Raw genomic sequence first — 25,078 nt, 5'->3', positions numbered from 1 at the left:
AAAAAGTAATACTCTGAAGCATAGCTTTGTTTCAGGTGGAAGGTGAGAGAGGCTGCAGAAAGCTTAGGGCTGGACGCTGTGGCTCATGCCTGAATCCCAGCACTTTGGGAGGCCAAGGCGGGCAGATCACCTTAGGTCAGGAGTTTGAGAACAGCCTGGCCAACGTGGTAAAACCCTGTTTCTATTAAAAATACAAAAATTTAGCCAGATGTGCTGGCAGGTGCCTGTAATCCCAACTACTTGGGAGGCTGAGGCTCAAGAATCACTTGAACCCGGGAGGCAGAGGTGGTAATGAGCCGAGACTGAGCCACTGCACTCTAGCCTGGGTGAAAGAGCAAGACTCCATCTCCAAAAAAAAAAAGGCTTAGTCAAGATCTGGTTGTTGGTTGTTTAAGGAAAAGGCCAAGTGAGGATATGACTGGTTGGTAGAAATATGTGTCTTGGTATAAGCAGTTCTAGGAGTGATAGGTATCTTTTGCTGTTGTTATTGTTGTTTCTGTTCAGTGTTAATATGTTTTGCATTGCACCACAAATATTTCCTTACTCCTTTGCCTTTGAGACAAAGGGCATGAATTTATAAGTTGAGATGAAAATAGATTAAATATATAGTACAGCCTATGCCCATCAAACAGAATTATCTATGCAAGTTATGCAGCCCACACAGAAAAAGAAATGCTGTGTGGCCTCATTAGCACCCCAGGATTTGTGGGGCTTCCCCCCTGGGCAGCCTTAACCAGGAAAATTTCATAGTCTCCTTGGTATTCCATCCCAAGATTTAAGACTTCTCCTTTCATCTCCTTGAGGACCATCAACTATACCCTTGAGCTCAGCCATCCCACGCACTGAGGCTTCTCATCTGTACTTCCAGCCTAGACCTCCCTCCTAATTCCCACACTATACCTCTGCACTGAAACAACCTTTTGGGATCTCCTTTTTAACACATTCTTCCTCCTCTAGGTAAGGCAAGTCATTTTCCTCATCTCAGCCAGAGCAGTAATTACTGAAAACTAACCCAGTACGGTGGCTTCTGAGCTCAGGTGTCTTTCAGTGACTCCTGCTGTTTCCAAAATAAAGTCCAACTGTTTAGCTTGGTATGCAAAACCCGTAGTCATCCATCCCTTGCATATTTAACTCCTCACACACCCCATTCTGTGGTCTCTTCTTCCCTTTGCATCTGCTCTGGGTGCTCTTTGAAGACCGTACTTCCTCCCCTTGGGGGCCAATTTAGTCATCTTTAAGCCTCATTTCAGGGGTGGTGTCCTCAGATAACCCTTCTTCACATGCCAGTTTGGGTGATCTACCACTGTGGTTCTGTAGCTCTCAGCTCACACCAATAGGATAAGTATTTAACACACTGCTAAATTACAGTATGCCATAATAACTTCTTTTCCATCATTCTGTATTCCATGAGTACAAAGACTATGTCATTAATCCCTGTCTCCCTAGGATTGTGTCTAACCCTTAATAGTCACTTAACAAAGGCTTGAATGAAAACGAAATAACATTTGACCCTTAATTTGAGTTTGACTAGGTATGGTCAAACTTTAAAAAGTGGCAGTGAACTTCTTTTGAAGTCAGAATTCATATTTTCCTTTAACATCAGATACTGGCAGCGAGCTTTTCCAGATTTTTTTGGCCAAAAATATTACTGAAATTTCATGGCCCTAGATTTTGATCTCTAGGATGATACATCAACAGCGTGTAATTATTTGTCTCAATAATTGAGCTTTACCTTAGGGCTCTAAGAGAAGAGGTTAAAGGACAGTGGTTTAGTAATTGTATTGTTAATCTTAAAATGAAAGTTGAATGGAAAATATTTTAAAAACTGGTTGAGAAGATAAAGATAATTACTACATATACTGTAACTTGTGCAGATGGAGGTCTTGTGAAAAATAAAGCAGCTTGTAATTTTTTACAACTTCTTTCAAATGCAAGTTTAGTAACCTTCAGGCACAGGGCGAGTCCTTCCTTTTGGATGGGTCTTTTAAAATTAATTTTATAGCTGCACATAGACTGCCAAGGTGAGGGACAAGGGAGGACATTTTCATTCCACTGAGTCACATTGAGGATTTATCTTGTAATTATCACATTATCTGCTTTGATCCTCATTAGACAATGAGAGTGGTGTTTTGTTTTATTTGTTAATGTTTGAGACGGTCTCCCTTTGTCACACAGGCTAGCGTGCAGTGGCTTGTTCATAGCTCACTGAAGCCCTGAACCCCTAGACTCAAAAGATCTTCCTGCCTCAGCCTCCCAAGTAGCTGAGATTACAAGCACATGCCACCACACCTAGTTAAGTTTTTATTTTTGGTAGGGACAGGGTCTCCTTATGTTGCCCAGGCTGGGCCCAAACTCCTAGCCTCAAATGATTCTCTGACCTCAGCCTCCGAAAGTGCTGGGATTATAGGCATGAGCCACTGCACCAGGCCATAAATAGATGCAAGTCAAAATCCAAGAAAACCTTGAAACAAATTGCCTTACATGGTAAGAAAGGTTTATCTTTTTCATAAGTTCAGAGATGAACTTCTGGGGTTGATTTGTAATTGCCCAACTGCACAGACAAAGCCAGTTCACTGAGGCTGTGGTATTGCAGTAAAGAAAGAGTTTAATGAATGCTAGGCTAACAATGTGGAAGATAGAGTTATTATTCGAATCAGTCTCCCCAAAGGCTCAGAGTTAGGGCTCTTCAAGGATAGTTTGGTAAGCAGAGGACTTAGGGAATGGGTGCCACTGATTGATTGGGGATGAAATCATAGGGGTGTGGAAAATGGTCCAATCTTGTGCCACTTCACCTGCACTGAGTCCATCTCTGGACTTCCTGGGTGAGGCACAGGATTGGTTGAGTTATGAGTCCTGGCTCCTGGTGGGGTCACTCAATTGCCTGAATGCAGAAGTCTGACAAGCATCTCAAAAGACCAGTCTTAGGTTCTATAGTAGTGATGTTATCTATAGGAGCAACTGGGGAAGTCACAAACCTTGCAACCTCTGGCCACCTGACTCCTGAGCAGTAAGGGATTATAGAAAGTATGCCTACATTTTAGGCATACTTTTCAGCATACTATTTAGGCCCCTCCCATAATTATAATCTTGTGGCCTTTTATTAGTCTTACAAAGGCAGTTTCAGCACCTGAACAAGGAGGAGAATCAGTTTTAGGGCGGGACTGTTACCATCCTTGTTTCAAAGTTAAATTATAAACTAAATTTCTCCCATGGTTGTCATAGCCCATGCCCAGGAATGAGCCAGCCTGTGAGGCCAGAAGCAGGATGGGGTTGAACGATGCTAGATTTCTCTCACTGTCATAATTTTTGCAAAAGGGCTTTCAGATTTAGTGGCCCACTGATATCATTAGAGGCCCAGGTTCTTATTGTCACTTCACTCTGCCATCCACTATGCACTGGTACATCCTGAGACTTGCTCTGCCTCTTGGCAAAATGACTACGGAAGTGCCAGGCATCACATCTAGACAGGGCATCTTGTGGATCTTGTAGGAGTGAGGAAACATTTCCAGACACACCCTAGAGAACATCTTACATCACATTGACCAAAAATGAGTCACATGGTCCTTTACAAGCCAATCACAGGTAAAGGGAATGTTGTTACTATGGTAACCAGCATAGGGGGAACAGAGGTGGAGAGTCAACCACCAGGACTATAGGGCTTCCTTTTCTCCCTATATATCCCTCCTCCACCCTGACCTCATGGTAACCCTAAAAAGCCTGTGCCTGCCTACCACCAAACCTCTCTGCCCCTCTAGATCCTAGGTACCCAGCCCCCCAGGCCTTTACCCAAGTTCCCTTTGCTCCGTGGAACTTTCCTTGCCTCGTCCCTGTTCTACCCCTTTGCCACCTGTGTGAAGGTCACATCTCTCTAGCTGGACCCTGAGATCCTTTGGGGCGTGCCTGTGCTGCTCTCTATTCCCTCATGTACTTCGCAGAGAACCACAAACGCTGACTTTATTTGTGTAAACCTTTTCCCCAAAATGCTGAGACTAATATAACCCACAGATGGAAGTACTCTTACATCATATTCATAATCAGCCCCTTGAGACTGGAGCTAGTCTTTAAAATGGAGTAATAGCGTTCCCTTTCTATTATTAGAATAGTGAGAATTCTATATTAGTAGAATAAGAAAAAGTTAATGTGGCATTCACAATTTATTAATATCCCTTCATCTGTTTACTCACATTCCTTTTTATTACTTTTTTTTTTTTTTTTTTTTTTTTTTGAGACAGAGTCTTACTCTGTCGCCCAGGCTGGAGTGCAGTGGCACAATCTCAGCTCACTGCAACCTCTGCCTCCCGGGTTCAAGTGATTCCCCTGTCTCAGCCTCCCGAGTTGCTGGCAGTACAGGTGAACACCACTACGCCTGGCTAATTTTTGTATTTTTAGTAGAGACAGGTTTCGCTATATTGGTCAGGCTGGTCTTGAACTCCTGGCCTCCAGTGATCCACCTGCGTCGGCCTCCCAAAGTGCTGGGATTACAGGCGTGAGCCACCATGCCTGGCTTTATTCCTTCTTAATGAGGCACTAACTCAGTTTCTGCATGGTACACATAGCCTTTAGATTTTCATAGTTTTACTGTTTTTCTGATATTCTCAAGACAAATGGTTGTACATCAGAATTATCGGAGGAGCTTTCAAAACATTTGCCTATCCAAGCATCAATTAAAGATTCAGTTTCAATTGGCCTGGGTTAGGGCCCAGGCTGTTACTGTAAAAGTTCGCAGGGATTCTAGTGGCGGCCAGGTTGAGAGCTCTGCTCTTAGATCTTTATATGCAAAACTCTCCTTGCTGAGAATTATCAGAATAATTTCAGACTTTTCAGAGCTCTTATCCAGACTGCTGCCATATATTACTGCTTCTCATATTAGCACCTCTGATCATGCAAGGTATGTCCTGATTTCTTTTATGTTCGATAGCTAAACATCCACCTTCCCTTTTTCCTTTTTCCTGCCTGGATTGTAAACATCTCACTTCTCTTCTGTTCCACAGCATTCAGAACAATATTAAAGAGATCATGGAGGCTCAGTCAGTTCCCATCAACAGAGTCCGGAACATTGTCCACTTCACAATTTGCTGGGCATTCTGTCCTGTACACCTTTAAACAACCTTCCTGGCCAGGCGCGGTGGCTCACGCCTGTAATCCCAACACTTTGGGAGGCCAAGGCAGGCGGATCATGAGCTCAGGAGTTAGAGACCAGTCTGGCCAACATAATGAAACCCCATCTCTACTAAAACTACAAAAAATTATCTGGGCGTGGTGTTGGGCGCCTGTAATCCAGCTGCTCAGGAGGCTGAAGCAGGAGAATTGCATGAACCTGGGAGGCAGAGGTTGCAATGAGCCGAGATTGCGCCATTACACTCCAGCCGGGCGACAGTGTGAGACTCTGTCTCAAAACAAAAACAAAAACCCTTCCTTTAGTCCCAGAGAGCCAACCTTTCCCTCAGAGACGTTTTTTAAACCAAGCCACTTCAGACTTTGCCAGCCCTTCTGTAGTCCCTATTCAAAACTTTGTTTGTACCTTTCAGGAATATTTTATCTAGTGCTCTATTTATTTCATCCAGTTGTGTGCCCCTTCTCCCCATTTTTTAACAGTTTTTACTTTATTCCATTCCTCCAACAACTGCTTAATTTCAGCTGTATCAGCAGAACTTCTCCTAGGTAATTGGAAGAGTTGTCCTTCTCTCAACCCTATTCTTTCTCAAGTTTGCTATTCCCAGGTCTTCTGTTTTCTTCAAACACTACCAAATAGTCTCATTATCTATATACAATAATGATGTGAAAGCTTTTGTTTCAGCATTTGTTGAATATTCATTTTTCTCTGACCTTTCATCATCTATGACAGTACTTTGTTTAGAATATGGACGGTAAGGTGGCACTTGTATAGCCCATTTTGTATGGTTCAGCATTCATTACATTGTGACTAATGATGACTGATAGCTGATGACATAAGTAGTGTTTCTTGCAGCAAAGTTTCATAAATTTTAGCATGCATCAGAATCACTTGGGATACTTACTGAAGTACATATTGCTGGGACTTACCTTCAAGGATATCTAACTCACCAAGTCTGGGGTGAAGCCTGAGAATTTGTATTTCTGTTAAGTTCCCTGGTGATGCTAATGCTTTATCTGGGGATCACACTTTGAGAACCACTGTCCTATGGGATCAAGAAATAAGCCAGGAAGGAGTGTATATTTTTTCTGGTTAAATATTTAATGTTAACATGTTGAGAGTTTTTTTAGGGAGGTGCTTGTCAGATACTTTTCTTAATAGTGGGTACTCAGAGTATTTTATGTGAGACTCCCAATATGTCATATATTTTAAAAAACTCTTAGACTGAGACAGATGGGAAATTGCCTTCAGCATAAGAAAAGCCAATATTTTTCGTAAGTTCCAGAAGCAGCTTTTGGGATTGATTGATTCAGTGGCTCAGTGAAACCATCAGAGACTCTGGTTCCTACTCTTCATTCCATTGTGCCATGGACCATGTGCTGGTACATGTTCAGAGTCACTCTGAATGGCTGTAGAAGTGCCAAGCATCACATCCAGGTTACATACAGATGTATACTGTTTAATATCCAAGCTTATGCAGTATCAGTAACTATTAGAGGAACTGAAATGGAGGATCCAGAACTTCTTATCAAATACAATCCTTAAGATACAAACAGAGCAGTCATTGAGTAGTTTCTTAGCCCATTTTCTGTGGCTTATGATAGAATTCCTAAAACTGGGTGGCATGTAAAGAAATTTTTTTCTTACAGCTACGGAGGCTGAGAAGTCCAGGGTCAGGGCACGTGGTAAAAGCCACCTTGCTGATACCAGTAGAGCCTACTGAGCGGGAGTGTCACTTGAATCATATTTTGCCACTTTTGCTTTCTCTTCCTACATTGGTCCTGAGGTTTTGCTCTCGTCATCATCTTGCCTTTTAAGAAGGTAAGTAACTTGTGACCCTCTGCTATGTCAGAGAGATTGTTTGGTTCAGGATAAGCATATAAACAGAGTTTCAGATAAATCTCTATTTCCTGGCCACTGGGGCTCAAGTTCTGTTGTTAGCACCAGCTCTGTAAAGTGCCTCAATGTGTTTTTTCAACCAAAGGCAAAATATTTGGCAAAGAATATATTGGTTCTTTACCTCCAGGTTCTGGGCAAACTTTGAATTTCCATTCTTTTGAGATAGATTGACTTTGTTGTCTTTCATAAACTTGTTAAATTTGCTATCTGCAAAAGAAGTACTTGATTCCTTCTAATTCTTTGCTGTAGATTCCTCTGATCCTCCATCAGAGTATTGAAATTTTCTCTTCTAACCCTTCCAGAGAATAATAATTCTCTCTGCCATTCAATTTGACTGTGTTACTGCCAGGAAGAGACAGATAAAGGGGCATCAGCAATGTCCACAACTTAGAAGCAGTTCATTCCTTTTTCCTATGACTGAGCAAGTGGATTTGACTGTACTTATTTTTGTGTGTTTTAATACATTCACTTGAGCAAAGTCAATGATCTAGAAGCTTCATAAAATGAATAGTGCATAACAAAATCACACCTCAGTCCTACCTTCCTACAGGAGTCCCATTAAAACACTCTTAAGACATACTTTTCCCCCACAGATCTGATTGCTGAACACTTTGTTTCACTAGGCTTCAACAGGTCTCTTCAAAGCTGTCATTTTACTTTAGCTGGGATTACATTCCACCCTATTTCACTTAAATATATACCTTCCCTTTAATTTTTTCTCCTTATCATTGGCAGTAATCAGTGTGGCAAGAGTTCACTTCTTTTCACATGGAGATTTGATCTTAGATGATTTTATTTTTATTTATTTATTATTATTTTTGAGACAGAGACTCACTCTTATCGCCCAGGCTAGAGTATAGTGGCACGATCTTGTCTCACTGTAACCTCCTCCTCCCTGGCTTAAGTGATTCTTGTGCCTCAGCCTCCCAAGTAGCTAGAATTACAGGCACACACCACCACACCTGGCTAATTTTTGTATTCGTAGTAGAGAAGGGTTTCACCATGTTAGCCAGGCTGGTCTTAAACTTGTGGCCTCAAGTGATCTGCCCACCTTGGCCTCCCAAAGTGCTGGTATTACAGGCACGAACCGCTGTGCCTGGCCTGATCTTAGATGATTTACCAAACAGTGGCACACCCTCTGCCTTCTGTGTGTGTCTCAGGCTCTAAGGAAAGTCTCTGTCTTAGTCCATTCAGGCTGCTGTAACAAAATGCTACAGGCTGTGTAATTTATAAGCAGCATAAATTTATTGCTCACAGTTCTGAAGGCTGGGAAGTCCAAGATCAAGGTGCCAGCAAATTCAGTGTCTGGTGAGGGCCTGTTCCTCGAGAATAGCACCTTCTATGTCCTTACATGGCAGATGAGCAAAAGAGCTAACAAGCTTCCTCAAACCCTTTGTAAGGGCACTAATCCCATTCATGAGGGTTCTACCCTGATGATTTCATCATCTTCCAGAGGACCCACTCTTAATGCCAACACGTTGAAGGTTGGGCTTCAAAATATAAATCTAGGGAGACACAAACATTGAGACCATAGCAGTCTCTCAGACCACATTGTACTCAGCTTCATTTTAGGGTAACTCCACATTTGAGTTAAGAAATCAAGAGTTTGTCTTCCCAACTGTATGCTTCATGAGATTAAAGACTCTTCGCTTCTCATTCTCACTGCTCAGGCAGGGGTAGTGCATCTGAACAGAAACTCCTTTTTGGGGGGCATGCATCATCATTTTTATTTTATTTATTTTTATTTTTTGAGACAGAGTCTCGCTCTGTCGCCCAGGCTGGAGTGTGTAATCTTGGCTCTCTGTAGCCTCCACCTCCTCGGTTCAAGTGGTTCTCATGCACCTCAGCCTCCCGAGTAGCTGGGATTATAGATGTGTGCCATGACGCCCAGCTAGTTTTTTATTTTTTTTTTTTCCAATGGAGTTTGGCTCTGTCTCCCAGACTGGAGTGCAATGGCGTAATCTTAGATTACTGCAACCTCTGTCTCCCGGGTTCAAGCAATTCTTTCACCTCAGCCTCCCGAGTAGCTGGGATTACAGGTACCCACCATCATGCCCAGCTAATTTTTGTACAGTCAGGGTTTCACTGTGTTGGCCAGGCTGGTCTTGAACTCCTGATCTCAGGTGATCCACCTGCCTCGGCCTCCCAAAGTGCTGGGATTACAGGCGTGAGCCACTGTGCCCAGCCTAATTTTTGTATTTTTAGTAGAGACGAGATTTCTCCACGTTGGCCAGGCTGGTCTTGAACCCCTGACCTCAGGTAATCTACCTGTCTTGGCCTCCCACAGTGCTGGGATTATAGGCCTGAGCCACTGCACCCAGCCACCATTTCTAAATGTCTGTGATGCAGTGAAATTTTAAAAGGGAGAGCTAAATTTTGATGTCAGTTTTTAAATAGATGCTGCCAAGAGCCATGTTGATAGCCCAAACCAATTTTCCATTTACACCAGTGATACACTTCAGGCCTGAAAAATGTAGTCCAGTGTGGGAAGAAGCCCTGTGATGGTGAGAAATGCAGTAAGAAACTGGGTTTTCCCATGGAACTGATAATTAATGCAATCAGATGTGAACAGTATGTTTAAGGATAGTCTGGACATGAATGTGTATAATCTGTCTTTATCAGATAAACAAATAAAAGTGTTTGAGCTAATTGTTGTTTCCTGAGTTAGAAGAATCCTCCTTATCAGATACCTGCTTTGGTCACTGGAAGGAAAGTAGAACATCCATCTTGGTGTTCCTCCTTGTTTCTTGGTACTCTGTATATCCTTTCCAAGAGACGGGTTTGTTTTATAAAATGGCTAAGATCATCATCACCACCATGAACAACATGCAAATGGAGCTGCTGCACAAAGTTTAGGGTGTTCGACTAAGTGTTGGGATTCCAGATAATTTTAAGGCTTGTTACCCTGTACTGAAGAAACGTGGAACAGAGGCATCGTCAAATCCTAAGTGCAACGAAGCTTAGCCCGTGTCCTTTGTTGATGGGGGAGTGATTCAGTAAGAAAGAACCCAGTGATTTTTTTTCTCTACCTATTTTTATCTTACACTCTTGCCATTTCTTCTAATACCTTTTTGTCCTATCTTAACCTTCACCTATCAACTTACCCTGATCTTAATGACAGGGAAATTCATACATTTTAGTTTTTTAAGAACTACTTTATTGAGATATAATTCACAAACTGTACAGTCCACCCTTTAAAATATATGATGCAGTGGTTTTTAGTAAATTCACATCATCATGTGACCACTGCCACAAACAACATTCGAACATTTTCATCACCCCAAAAAGAGAACCCATGCCCATTGGCAATCAAAAGCCCATTTCCCCCCCAACCACCACACAGCCCCCAGCACTAGGCAATCATTATTCTACTTTCTATGTCCATGGGTATATTAAATACTGTGTTTTAATTGGGGGATAGGATGCAGTAGTCAGAAAGGTTGAGCTCACATGAACTGTTGGCTTGGATTTCTGTGCGGATTAAACCAGCTTACTTCTGACACAGCAGGTGCTGGACTTTTTAACCTCTTTCCTCATTGTGTTCTCTGGCTTGTTACCTCTGTATCATAAAAGCATGAAAGGTCCTAGAATAAATGGGTCTGCAGAAAACTGCATGGTTAAGTTACCCCATTTGTGTTTTACAAAGATAGTGGAAGGGAATAACCTTTATCTTTGAGGGTCACATACAAAAAGCAATTTTCTCATCCTGCCTAACCTTAAAAAATTGACATTATTTTTACAGCAGCTTCTCTAAATTGACTTACACTTGAACAAACTAAAAACTACAAGAAGAGTAGAGTTTAGCTGGCAGACCTAGTTTTGAACAAGTTTTTGATGTTGCTAATCTTGGTAGTGCATAAGGTCACTTGTGTAAATTTCCTGTAGAAAAATTCTTGGTTCTTGGACACAGAACAGTGTGATGGTTTACATTTCTATGAATTGCCAGCTGATAAAATTATCCTCCTTTGAGTGGGAGAAGAATTCAAGCCAGACAAGAACTTTTGTGGTAGGTAACTCTTACTTGAAATTTATTTGAATTTCTAGAGGCAAATTAATTTCTCTCTCTTTCACAATAAATAGGGGCCTGTCACCTTTTTTTTTTTTTTTTTTTTTTCTCTCTCTCTAGTGAGCTGCTTCTATAGATGGAAGAAAGTTAGTGCTTCCTTTTGATATTTTGAGAGTTTTATTTTTAGGCCTCTCCTTGGCTTTCTTTTCTCCTTGTAAAGCCAGTGTCAAAGTAATGGCAATGGTAAGTATGCTTAGCGTTCTAAATTTTTTTAATGCATGTTTATTACTAAGTAATTTATCTCCTTTTCTTCTACTTTATAGCTCCGTATTAAATACGGTTGGACCTTTTAATAAAAAAGAGGAAAGCCTATTTGGAAACATATAAAAATAGCACAGGATAGGTCATTTTTAAGGTTCTCGTCAGATCACAATTTGGAAAGATCTTATCCTTTAAAACAAAAGTTTTGAACCAAGGATCCGTTGAAGGTAGGAAGTGACCCTCATTCATCTCCATCTTCCTTTGAAATTTCATACAGATTTTTTGGTGTATGTTTGGTGTGTATCTTTATTTTCTGGTGAGAAGATCCCTAACTTTAATGAGCATCAAAGTCACTGCGTTTAAATATCTTTTTGATTACTTTTACTGTAGTTATTGTTTTAAGATCTACTTTTTGCCATTTAAAAACATCTTTCAAATACTAGTTAACTCTTAAATGCTTTTTTGGCAGATATAAGATCCTTTTTGCAGTACCTTTTTTTGGTTTGTTTAATACCTACCCAAAATTTTGGTCCAAGCTTTAGGGGCCTTCTCCCATAAGAATTCGGTTTAAAAGCAAAAGATTTTTAATGTAAATAAACTAGAATTTGCTTTTTTTAAAAATTAATTAATTAATTAATTATTTTTTGAGACAGAGTCTCGCTCTGTTGCCCAGGCTGGAGTTGCAGTGGGATGATCTTGGCTCACTGCAGCCTCCGCCTCTGCCTCCTGGGTTCAAGCAATTCTTCTGCCTCAGCCTCCTGAGTAGCTGGGATTACAGGTGCCTGCTACTGTGCCCAGCTAATTTTTGTATTTTTGGTAGAGACAGGGTTTCACCATGTTGCCCAGACTGGTATCGAACTCCTGACTTCAGTTGGTCCACCCACCTTGGCCTCCCAAAGTGCTGGGATTGCAGGTGTGAGCTGCCGCTCCTGGCCTTGATTTGTTTTTGCATGTGAGAAAATGTGTGTTCTAGTGCAGTGTCGTGTCATAAGGAGCATGATTTGTTCTTATCAATGCAATGATTACATTGGTTATTCTATATGCAGTAGAATGCTGCTAGTAATGTGGTAATGCTAGTCGCCAGTCTTTTTGATCTCTATAACAGAGGAAGCAGAAGTAGAGCAGATCCTGGCCTTGTAGGTCTAGAGACCGAGCTATAGTGTCTTCTGGGAATGCACTTAAACAAAACACAGGTTTATAAATTGCTATGGTCACTAAGGTTTCAATCAAGATGGTAAGTACCTATGATTTGTGTGTATGTGCTACCCTTTTGAGAAGCATTGATTAGTCCGTTCTCTCACTGCTATAAAGAAATACTGGAGATTGGGCAATTTATAAAGAAAAGGGGTTTAATTGGCTCAAGGTTCCGCAGGCCATGCGGAAAGCATGGTGGCTTCTGGGGAGGCCTCAGGAAACTTAGAATCATGGCAGAAGGCAGAGGGAAAGCAGGCACATCTTACGTGGCCAGAGCAGGAGGAAGAGAGGAGAGAGGTGCTACACACTTAAATAACCAGATTTCACAGTAACTCACTGACTCACTATCACAAGAACAGCACCCAGGGGATGGTGCTAGCCCATTCATGAGAGCTCTGCCCCCATGATCCAATCACCTCCCACTAGGCCCCACCTCCAACACTGGAGATTATAGTTCAGCGTGAGACTTGGTGGGGACACAGATCTAAACCATATCAAGCATTAATATTACTATTAACCTGTGTGAAAAGGAACTTAATTCTGCTGTGACATTTTTTGTTTAAGAATTAGGCCCTAGCAGGCATGGTGCCTCACGCCTGTAATCCTAGCACTTTGGAAGGCTGAGGCGGGTGGAGTGCCTGAGCTCAGGAGTTCAGACCAGCCTGGGCAACACGGTGAAACCCCGTCTCCACTAAAATACAAAAGAAATTATCCAGGCATGGCGGTGTTCACCTGTAGTCTCAGCTACTCGGGAGGCTCAGGCAGGAGAATTGCTTGAACCCGGGAGGTGGAGGTTGCAATGAGCAGAGATCATGCCACTGTACTCCAACCTCAGTGATGGGGCAAGACTCCATCTCTACAAAAAAAAAAAAAAAAAAAAAAAAGAATTAGGCTTAGGGAGCGCGTGGTGTCTCACGTCTGTAATCTTAGTAGTTTGGGAAGCTGAGGTGGGCAGATCGCTTAAGGTTAGGAGTTTGAGACCAGCCTGGCCAACATGGCAAAACTCCATCTATGCAAAACTACGAAAATTAGCTGGGCATGGTGGTGGACATCTGTAATCCCAGCTACTGAGAAGGCTGAGGCAGGAGAGTCGCTTGAACCCGGGAGCTGGAGGTTGCAGTGAGCCGAGATCATACCATTGCACTCCAGGCTGGGTGACACAATGAGACTCCGTCTTAAAAAAAAAATAAGCAGTGAAATAAAAGAAGTCATATATTTAAGAAATGAAATCCCTAATGTTTAAAAAGTATTTAATGTATACATTTGTCTATTTTTTTATATTAGGGATTTCATTTTTTAAAATATGACTTCAAGCCAGGCTTGGTGGTTTATGCCTATAATCCCAGCACTTTCGGAGGCCAAGATGGGCAGATCACCTGAGATCAGGAGTTCAAGACCAGCCTGGCCAACACGGTGAAACCCCATTTCTACTAAAAATACAGAAATTAGCTGGGCGTGGTGGTGGCATGCACCTATAATCCCAGCTACTCGGGAGGCTGAGGCAGGAGAATTGCTTGAACCCCAGAGGTGGAGGTTGCAGTGAGCTGAGATCTTGCCACTGCACTTCAGCTTGAGCGACAGAGCGAGACTCCATCTAAAAAAAATAAATTGGTCTATACAACAAAAACAAAGCATTAGGAAATTATCTCATGATTTAGGCACAAAATTAAAAGATTGATTTCAACAAACATTTATTGAATGCTTACCCATTTGACTGGATGATGTGTAGGAATAACAAGAGGTCTGAGGCATCGTAGTGGACCCATGGAGCTGATAATTTCAAGGCAGAGTAGACACTTTGTAAGTTTCTCTAAGTTTGTTTAGGATACCTGTTTTGACAACCATACAGATCTTCAGAAAATAGGGATTATCACCAGGCACCACAAGGAAATAGGTGGATAAATATTTAAAAATAAATTATAAGCCAAGCATAGTGGTTAATGCCTGTAATCTCAGCATGTGATTTAGGAGGCCAAGGTAGGAGGATCACTTGAGGCCAGGAGTTCAAGACCAGTCTGGGCAACATGGTAAGACCCGTATCTACTTAAAAAATTTTTTTAATAAAATTTAAAATAAGTCAATTGTAGTAAAAATGTAGGTTATGTTTCTCTGTCTGAAAATAAGCTATTCTGAAAAGCTAAGCTTACCCAATGGTACATGAGTTCTCTCTCTAATTATATCTTCTGTATTCCTCTCTCACTTAAATAATTTTCTTTTCAAAACTTTCTAAAGTTATATGCTTTCAGTCTTTGTATAATAATATATTGAACATAATTTAATCATCTCTTAGGTTCATTGTTTTCAATCATATTATTGTATTGTACTGTGATGACAATGTCCCTAGGAACTGGACAGTTTATAGAGCAATTTGCCAGATCATTTTTGTTTTTTAGGTATCTTTTTTTTAAAGACAGTCTCTCTCTGTCACCCAGGCTGGAGTGCAGTTGTACGATCTCGGCTCCTGCAATCTCCGCCTCCCAGGTTCAAGCAATTCGTGCATCTCAGCCTCCCAAGCAGCTGGGATGGGACTACAGGTGCATGCCACCATGCCTGTCTAATTTTTTAAATATTTTTAGTAGAGACAGGGTTTCACCATGTTGACCAGGCTGCTCTCAAACTCCTGACCTCAAGTGATCCACCCAGCTCAGCCTCCCAACTATTGGGATTACAGGCATGAGCCACCATGCCCACCTTTAAACATCATTGTAAAAATCACTTCCCTTGCTATAGGAATTTGGCTTTGAGTTACTAGGCCTTCCAGAAGCAATTGCCATGACTTTGTCATCTGGCCTAAGCTATAGCGTGGGGAGGGGGGAGGGAGACATCCAAAGTTAATTAGAACCAAGTATAAATTTGTCGTGGATTTAAGCCTTCTGTATAAGATAAATTCATCCATAGTATTTTTGGTAGTTTATTAACTTATTTGATTATTTCTGTTCTCCTTAATTTTCTAATTATTGTGACTAGACAACTAAGTTCTGGGTAAGATGTGTCATTATTACATAATGATTTATTAAAATTCTTGGCATTATAAATGACTATACTGTGTTGTACTTTTATTATATTTATGAAATATGAGAAATAAATAATAAACAGAAACTTTAAGAAGACTCTATCACTTCATATCTCTTTGGTCTCTTTCTCTGTCTTTAACATTGATCGGGTTCCAAACTAGTGAAAACTACAGAAACAAGTGCAGTTTTTTTAGTAGATACAGTCTTCTGCTTTACGAAAATATATTTAATCCCCACTCTTTTTTAAGTTTCACTTTGCCTTAAGGGGAGTGGTCTTGAGAAAACTCTTAGTATAGTTGTGAGTATCCATAGTGTCAAATGAGGAGAAGCATTGTAAGAATGTTAGGATCAAAAGTTCTCACCACAATCTCCTCAGATGTCCTGAGCTATTTTTTACTTGTTAACTCAGAACAACAAATACTAAAGAAAGTGCCAAACAACCTCAGTTCTTCTGGCTCACACTTACATATAGCAGAGATATGAAACAGCCCCAATCCCAGATCTTCAGTGGGTAATTTTGGGAAAGTGTTCTTTGTAGAGATGTTGTTGAAGTCCATGGAAATCAGGTAGAACACTAAAGGACCCAGTTGGTCCAGTACATTGCAACCCTCTGCTCTCATGTGCACCTCACACACAGCCAGTCTACAGATTAGAGACCACCATTTCTGGGTGTTCTTTTCCTTTTTTTGAGACAGTCTTGCTCTGTCGCCAGGCTGGAGTGGTGCAGTGATGCAATCTTGGCTCACTGCAACCTCCGCCTCCCAAGTTCAAGCAATTCTCCTGCCTCAGCCTCCCGAGTAGCTGGGACCACATGCACGCACCACCATGCCTGGCTAATTTTTGTATTTTTAATAGAGACGGAGTTTCATCATGTTGGCCAGGATGGTCTTGATCTCTTGACCTCGTGATCTGCCCATCTTGGCCTCCCAAAGTGCTGGGATTACAGGCGTGAGCCACGACGCCTGTCTGGTTCTTTTCCTTTAACTTGTATTAACTGCATAGTAGTTAAGTTTCTCTTTCTTCTTTAATAGGATCATCTCAACATATTTAAGAAATATGCCATATATATATATATTATATATAAAAGATTTGCCATCTCTGGGTCATTAAATGGCATCACAGACATAGAAATAGAAATGTACCAATTCCTTTTTTATGAAATTTATCCATTCATGCAAAAGAAGTATTATAATTAATTAAAAATAATTTTGAACATTGGGTATCCTAGGCTCTGAGTGTGAGGCTCTCGGAAAATTAAAATGACATAATCATCACACTTGCAAAGCGTAAAGCCCAGTGGGGAAGAGCAACATGATGGGAACAAAGGTAGAGTATAATAAGTGCTGTTGCGGAATCACAGGCCAAGGGAGCTCACATCTTTGAACTTCAATTTCTTTATCTGTTGCGAGGAAGAGTATCTCATAAAGCTGTTTTGAAGCATGTCTAAGATAATGCATGTGAAAACACTGTAAAATTATAAAGCTGTGGACATGTCAGTTGTCATGTGCAGTTTAAAATAGAAGCTGAGAGACTCTTTATTCTGAAACCATGTAGATAATCCAGGGATGAGACTCTAGTTAAAGTGAGGAAAACAATGTACCTGCATGTCAAATGCAGTTCCTGGGAGAATGTTTGAGATTGTATTATTGGGAGACTCTCATTTCAGACATCATTTTGTTGGCATTTATACTAAGTGGTGATGACATTAAGAACAGCACAGCTTCATCTGACATCTCACATTATTGTCAGCCATTCTTAGTACCCATGGTATGTTTTTACTGTATTTTGCGAATAAGATAATATATTAAGCCTCCTGGCATATAAGGATATATATAAGATATGTGTTGTATAGTTGGTTTCTAGAGTGTCTTCATAGCAATCTTCCAGTATTTCTCTTTATTCCTATTCCCCCTCCCCCTCTGTTTTTTTTCCCATTAGTTCTTTACAGGTAGGGAGATTATATGTCCCAGTTTCCCTGTCCTAGTTTATGTCTCTTGTCCCTACATCCCATCTACTTAACATTTTAACACCCTCAAAAGCATCCCAACTTGGACCTCACCTTAACTGGTCACCCTGGCTCAAAGCATAGAAGAAAATTAAATGAAGAGCCAGCAAATTAGTGAAATTGTACAGATCTGTGATAACTGACTTTAGTCACTGAGCTGAGCTGATTTACAGAGTGTGGATTTGGTCCAGTAATATCCTGGAATGCAACTTACAGAGTTCAGTAAGTAGTGCCTGATTATAACTACACACTACAGCAGGTTTCCTAATGAGCTGTTAAAACGAAAGCATGTGTTTGTTCACTCTGGCACAGAACGGTAGCTTTGACACTTCAGTAGTTTTCACCATAGCATGGCTTGTTGGAGCTTGAAGACTGACATTCCTTCTTAAAGGCCCATCAAGGTTTTCATTCACTGTGAGCTATGTGTTAAGCTAGTATTGATCTTGTTTTTGACCATCATTCACCCATGGCAGCCAACTAGGGAGATGTAAAATGCTTTTGTCCCCCCTCCCCACCTGTGCACCTCCTTTGGTGTGACTCATGGGATGACAGTTAACGATGCAGCTTGGAGGGATGGCCCTACATTGAAGCTTCTCTGCCTCATCCCTGCTACCCTTTTAGAATGAGAAAAGAGGATTGAAAGGTCCAAAAGCCTAGAGAGAAAATTCTGCAGTCCTGTGTTTTTCTGAGCAGAGGGGAAGGTGCCACTTTGTATGACTGCTTGCAATCCCCAATATAATAGAATAAAACTATCCCTCCTGCCAGCATTATGAAATCTGTATAAAGGTGGAGGGATTACTTTACTGTTTTATTAATATGCAATCCTAATATTTTCATTGTAGGACAGCTTGCAAAAAGTTCATTGCAAATTGTGCTGAGTTAAAATCAAATACATAAATCTACCTTTCTCTGTTGGCAGCTGTACTAGAGTTTGGGTTTGGCCTCTGTGCTTATTAGAGCCAAATAATGTATATTATTTAATTCTTGCAAAGTGAAAGTAAAAGATCAGGAAATAAAGAAAAATCAGGGGAATGAAACATTTTTAGTGCGATCCCTGTTTTACTCTCCAGCAAGGGAAAAGTGGCTTAAAGATCTCTGTTACAGCAGGGCTTCTCACACCTTAATGTGAGACTCTTGTTATGTAGATTCTGACTCCAGGTCTAGGATGGGGGCCTACCATTCTGCATTTCTAACTAGCTGTAGAGCATGCTGGTGCTGCTGGACCACAGGCCATGACTTGAGTAGCAGGTTGTCAGGAAGTGTGTGCTTCAGCAGGCTCCGACTCCGAGTATCACTGTTGTAAAATATGCAGATTAGAGTGGCACACACCAGACCCTCATCTGTCAGGAGGAGCTGTGTTTTAGCTAGAGGTTAGGGTAAGAGGGACCACCCAGACTTTTATAGCCTAAGTATTGTCTCCGGTCTCTTTACCAATCTTAAAGTATCTCTAACAGAGGCCCAGTGTTCCTGCTAATGAACCGAATAAAGAAATGTTATAGTCCATGGATTTGGACTTCCAGTAACGGCTTATTTTACATCTATTAAAGGCTACAAGGAAAGAAGTGGAGGGAAGGGCTGGAAGACTAAGAAAATAGGAAATGAGAAGAAATGCAGAAAGGAGAGTTCCATTTCCTCCTGCTTCTATCAAAGGAAAAAAAAATGTTATGTGCGTTCTCTTTCCACCTCTAAATAAAGCAACAGGGCCACCACTAACTAGTTTGTGTGACTGTATTCTGGCTGTTTAACCTCTGCTATTTCACAAAAACGTCCTCATCTGTGAAAGGAGGAATTTGAACTCAGGACAGTTTTCAGAGCCCCTTCAATTGTTAAAGCATAGCAACGAAGAATTCTGTGGTCGTACAACATTAAAAATCATACATATGTCCTTAGGGATGGGGATTTATTTCTGTAAGAGCACCTCCAAAACAAGTGTGTGTGTTAATATATGTGCATTTTATATTTTTATTTATATTCTTTGTTCTCTTCCTTTTAAGAAAACCTATTTTGTTTCATTGCTTCAAAATTCTTGAAAAATTTTCTATCTTTTTATATAATCCAGAGTTGGCTGTGTTAATTTCTGCTTCCATCATACTAATTTAGGAAACCTGGCCTAATAGTGGCAGAAATAGCTAGAACTTTCTTCTGTGACTTACTGGCATTTTCCCTAAGCATCTGCATGTGTTGGGTATATGTGTAAGTACCATGCATTAGATATGTCCTCTGTTGAAACGATAAAGGAATGCTTGTTCCACAAGTTACCTTGGGTCCAACTCTGTTCTGTACTCAGTCTGTTCTCTCAACACAATGACCTCTTCAGTCTTAGGACAGAAGTCTGGAGTTTATTCACATCTCTATTTTGACTAATTGTTTTACACATCAGGCTCTATATAATGTAGTGGATAATGAGATGCTCTAAGTAAGTTAGGGATTTTCCATTCTTAGACTTGTGGATGAGGGAATTTCAAAAATTATCTACAAATTTACCCTCATAGATAATGTCCGTATGATATACAGAGGTTGAGTTTTATAATATATAAATTGCTCTGAGCCAGAAATGAAAAATAAACATAGAATCCCATGTTAAAAAACTAAAGTTGCTATATTAAAATTAATAGTATGCAGGGATTTTTGATACATTGTTTTGAGGATGTGTTTACTGTGTTCAAAGCAATAAATTTATGAATGGAATCTAGTTTCATTAGCCCTCCTATAATATTTTGGTGAGAATATAAATGAGTACCTGCTTTTTGAAGGACAACCTGGCATTATCCATTAGAATGTGTAGTCTTTCTTTTCTTCACCTCACAGATTCACTTCTTGTAATTTACCCATTTATAATTAATTATTGCACATATTCGTTTGGAATTATTGGACGGGTACAGAAAGCTGCATGTAAAAGTATGTTCCTCAAAGTGTTCGCAGCATGGGCCAAGTGCGATGGCTCACACCTGTAATCCCAGCACTTTGGGAGGCTAAGGCGGGTTGGATCATCTGAGGTCAGGAGTTTGAGACCAGCCTGGCCAACATGGTGAAACCCCATCTCTACTAAAAATACAAAAAAATTAGCCAGGCATAGTGGTGCGCACCTGTAATCCCAGCTACTCAGGAGACTGAGGCAGGAGAATCACTTGAATCTGGGAGGCAGAGTTTGCAGTGAGCCGAGATCGTGCCATTCACTGCACTCCAGCCTGGGTGACAAGAGCGAAACTGTCTCAAAGATAAAGTGTTTGCAGTGTGAAGAAAGAATCTAAATATTCAACAATAAAGAAAGGCCAAACGACACAAATATGAAAGGGGAGTACTATGCAGCCATTAAAAAGAGATGTGGTTATTATCTTAGGAAGATTAATATGAAGTTAAAAGTTATAAAGGAACATTTGGGGGAAATGTATAGGTACATACATGCTTATATAAGCACAAGGAACAACTGGGAAGCAATACACCAAAACCTTGATAGTAGTAGAATTACGGCTGATTTTTTTTACTTTCTCTCTCATTCATTTCTTTATTGTTGAATATTTAGTACTAGTACGTGGAGAGGGAATAGAAAACTTAATTTGGAAGGAATGGGACAAAAGTAGCCACCCTGGAAGCTGAGTTAGAGGAGAACACAGAGCCCAGGTGTTTCAGCATCTCTTCTGGCATCGGCAATGGGAATTCTCTGACTAGTCATCACTGTGCCAGAGAAGCTTCCTGCACACAGCTGGGTCCTGTGAGGCAAGACCTGTGTCCTGCTGACTCATACACAGCATCCCATATGGCCTTAACTTTATTTAGCAACATCAGCTCAAGGGAGCCTTGTGTTCCCTGTGGGCCCAGGATTTAGAAGAGCGTAATCACAGAATGTCTGTCAGGCCTGGAAGTGTCATTAGGGCTGTCCCAGTCTGGACATGAAGAATCCGAGGCCCAGAGCATTTAAGTAATATTCCCAGAGTCCCAGAGGTGGTTTGAGGCCAAGTGGAAATGAAATGCAGTTCCCAGGCTCTTGGTGTCTCTAGTGCTACTACTTTGCTTGTCTCTAAGCTCTGCTGTGGTGGATGAGTCTCTAGTTCTCACAAGCAGTTTTTAAGGCCAGAGCAAAAGATTTCCAGGTAAGAGAATTTTTTTTCATGTAAGAGAAGATTAAATTAATAGGACTTTTGTTCAGATATGCATTCATTGAGATACGTGGAAATTCAGGGGTTGTTGACTTTCCTTGGGTCTGGCTTCTTTTGGATACTAAATAAAGGCTGCAAAACCTCTCCCTTGAATGATGCATGTTTGCTGAAAACCACAAAACTTTGCATATGATTTCGGAGGTTTCAAGAGCTCTGTAAAGCCTGTCCCTGGGTTATAAATGTCCTTTGTCTTATGCTCCCCTGTTTTCAAGCAGTTCTCTTGCATTTGGAGGTAATGGAACTGTGATCTGGTTTGGTTTTCATACCTTTGTTGCTGATATGTTTTCTTCAAACAAAAAAAAGAGAAGGAAAGGAAAGCATCTAGGACAATGAACAGGCCTCATCACATTGGATACTTAGTGTTTTCTTTGTGTTTACAGTTGCTGTTAGATTGTCATTCCAATAAAAGTAAAATTGTGTAATACTTTTTAAAGCTCCCATCACACTAGCACAACTGCTTTCATTTTTTGCAGTGTGTTCCAATGTGTTCCTGTCCGCATGGATACTTCATGGTTATAGCCAAAGACTGTTCATTATGCCCTTTCATGCTTCCACATGAAAGACACAAGCTGAGGCTGAAATTGAGTGGCTTCTTACTAAAAATTAGGTATTTGAATAAGAGCAGATAGTTTTTACTTAAAAGATATAAGTTTTGAAAGTGGCCACATGCAGTGGTTAACACACTGATGACTGGACTTACCTGAAAAGTTTCCAATTCAGTAGCCCAGTGTGGGGCCCAAGAATATGTCTTTCTAATAAGTCCCCAGGTGATGCTGACACCACTGGTCCACGGCCACACTTTGAGAAACAGTGGCCCAGAGAATAAGAGTCTTAGAAGGCAGTGTGTTTTCCAAATTTTGCTGAAGACAAGAATCACTTGAGAATATTTGTTAGAAATGTAAATTTTAACCCTGTGTCAGACTCACTGAATCAAAATCTCTGGGAGAATCTTGGCATACTATATTATCAGATTTGGAGGAACTACTATTCTGTTGCTATCAGGTAAGCCCCATAGAGCGTCACTTGTTTGCAAACCACTATTTTTTCAAACACTCAACCAGAAGGGACAATATATTTACCACTCTAATAGTTTTCTCATCCATTGTCTGCTTTGACCCTATGACCACAGCAGCCCCTAGCAGCATCCACATTTTAAAGTGAATTTTAAGTCATCCTTCTAAGACATAAATATTTTTGTTTCAGGTACCAAATATATTGTATGAAAGATACCAGAATACCTGCTTTCTGAGAATTTCCTCAAGTTTTACTGAGTTCCTTTTTAATAAGCATAGTCAGGATATGCATTTGTGTGTGTGAGAGAGAGAGAGAGAGAAAAAAAAAAAAAGGGAGGAAGGAAAAAGAAATGTGGTTTTCTGACAGGTTCAAGTTGCCTAGTGATGGTGATGCTGCTGATCTTGGAACACGTTTTGAGAACCACTGGAATAGACCAATAACTCTCAAATGTAGCAGTTGAAATCTCCTGGAGGAGCTTTGAAATACACTTCTGCTCAGGTCCCACCCCCAGAGAATAGTTTAATTGGTCTTTGGTAAGGCCTAGACAGTAATTCTAATAATCATCCAGCCGGGCGCGGTGGCTCACGCCTGTAACCCCAGCACTCTGGGAGGCCAAAGCAAGTGGATCACCTGCGGTCAGGAGTTCAGGACCAGCCTGGCCAACATGGTGAAACCCCGTCTCTACTAAATATACAAGAAATTAGCCGGTCATGATAGCACACACTTGTAATCCCAGCCACTTGGGAGGCTGAGGCAGGAGAATCGCTTGAACCCGGGAGGCAGAGGTTGCAGTGAGTGGAGATCACTCCATGGCACTCCAGCCTGGGAAACAAGAGCAAAACTCTGTCTCAAAAAAAAAAAAAAAAAAAAAAAAAAAAAAAAAAATCCAAGATTGTGAACCATCACTGTAGGTCGCTCCAGATAAAAAGGTAATGGGTTAGGAAGCTTAAGACTTGATGAGGAAAAATAAAGGTCAAACCAGTGCTCCTCCCACTTCAATGTGCATACAAATCACCTGGGGGTCTTGCTGGAATGCAGATTGAGTCCATAGGTCTAGGGTAGGGCCCAAGATGCTGCTTTTTTTAAATCAAGTCTGACAGATGCTGCTGCGATTGCCTGGGGGTCTGCACTTTGAGTAGTGAGGTGGTTACAAAGTGTTGACCTGTGTAAGTGCTTATCAACACACAGTTTTTATATATTTTTAAGTAGTCTAGAACAAATAAAAGCAATGTCATTGAGGTTTCAGATACCTTAACTTAGAAACAACAAATATTTTGCCATTAATGACTATTTCCCTTCCTTTGATAGCTAAAACATTTTGTTTTTGCTTCTCCCTACCTGCTTACTCAGAGTTTCAATCAAATGTTTGTAAATTAATTTTGCTTTAGTATGACTCATGTATTAACAGGCCTTTCCCCTTTATAACTGAGTCCCAGGATTCATTGAGTTTGAGAATCTTGCCTTCTGGCTTCCTCCTTGCCTTAGACCTTGCCCTTTAGGTGTTACTGCCCTCGGAGGCTGAAAGTTTAGTAATGCCCCAGGGCCTCGTTGCAGGAGCTAGTCACTTTTGGTACTTTCTTGCTGTCAGACTGCAGGCTCTGGGAGCCAGTCTTCTTGTGACATGAGTTCATCCTGTGTCTCTGGCTTGAGCCCAACCTTTCAGGCCTGGGTTAGGGGTGAAGCCTTTTCTCTGGCAGGTCCCACAGTCTGGCGCCTTTCCTAGTGTGGTGGAGTTGAGACCTTGCTGTCAGAGCCTATTCAGAAGGAGAGAGGGAGAGACAAGACCTTCGTGTGAGGAAGAAGGAGTTTAAGTCCCTTCTGTGGAATCTGTTTCCTCTGGCCTGTTGCATTTTCTCAGCGGAACATGGCGGAAGTGGTTGATATTTGAATTAGAGGCTACGAAAGCTTCCTTGGGAAATGGATGGGGCTGAGCCAGTGGTCTTCCCCTTCTGCCTCTACCTCATGCTGACCAGGGGACAAAGCTCTGTCTCCTGGGTGTGGCCTGTCATTGGTCAGTCTCTGACCATACTCCTGTTTTCCAAGACATTCCTCAACAGAATGGGATCAGGCTTTTTCAGTCATTTCTTATTTTTAAATAGGCATCTCCATGGCAGATGCCCCTACTCCCTCCCTGTGCCTGAATACTTGCCTGTCTAGCATGAGTAGGCGAACGTCAGCAGAACTCAAAGAATCATGAAAGGGATGTGCTTGTCCTAGCAGGAGAGTCTGTGACAATAAAAAAGAAGATATTGTTCTGAGTCTCCTCTATTAAAAAGTGAAAAGCTTAAGCGAGATTTATTTCCACTAAAGGAAAGCAACATAAGGCAGCTTGACCTTGAGTGTGATTGGAGCACTGTAAATGCTACTTCTACTTTTTTCCTTTTTTTTTATTGTGGTAAAAAACACATAGCACAG

At 41.1% G+C, this 25,078-nt stretch overlaps 1 protein-coding gene across 21 annotated transcripts in view; it reads left to right on the top strand.

Annotated features, from left to right (window-relative positions):
• Positions 1–25,078, top strand: part of KANK1 (KN motif and ankyrin repeat domains 1) — a 240,993-nt gene that overhangs the window by 123,864 nt on the left and 92,051 nt on the right. For 2 of the 21 annotated variants that reach the window (XM_077966174.1, XM_077966166.1), the window contains exons 1-2: positions 6,763–6,934; positions 11,342–11,506. The exons of 14 other annotated variants lie outside the window; for them this stretch is intronic. The gene's annotated coding sequence lies outside the window, so the exon portion shown is untranslated. Of the gene's footprint in view, positions 1–6,762; positions 6,935–11,341; positions 11,507–21,413; positions 21,584–25,078 lie in introns of those variants that run through there. 5 more of the 21 variants (XM_077966172.1, XM_077966165.1, XM_077966169.1 and 2 more) reach the window with 3 other exon arrangements.

The sequence above is a fragment of the Macaca mulatta genome, chromosome 15, assembly GCF_049350105.2.
Source record: "Macaca mulatta isolate MMU2019108-1 chromosome 15, T2T-MMU8v2.0, whole genome shotgun sequence".
In the NCBI taxonomy this organism is placed as follows: Eukaryota; Metazoa; Chordata; class Mammalia; order Primates; family Cercopithecidae; genus Macaca; species Macaca mulatta.
The sequence above is the reverse complement of the archived record's forward strand: the minus strand, read 5'-3'. Positions and strand labels throughout refer to the sequence as shown.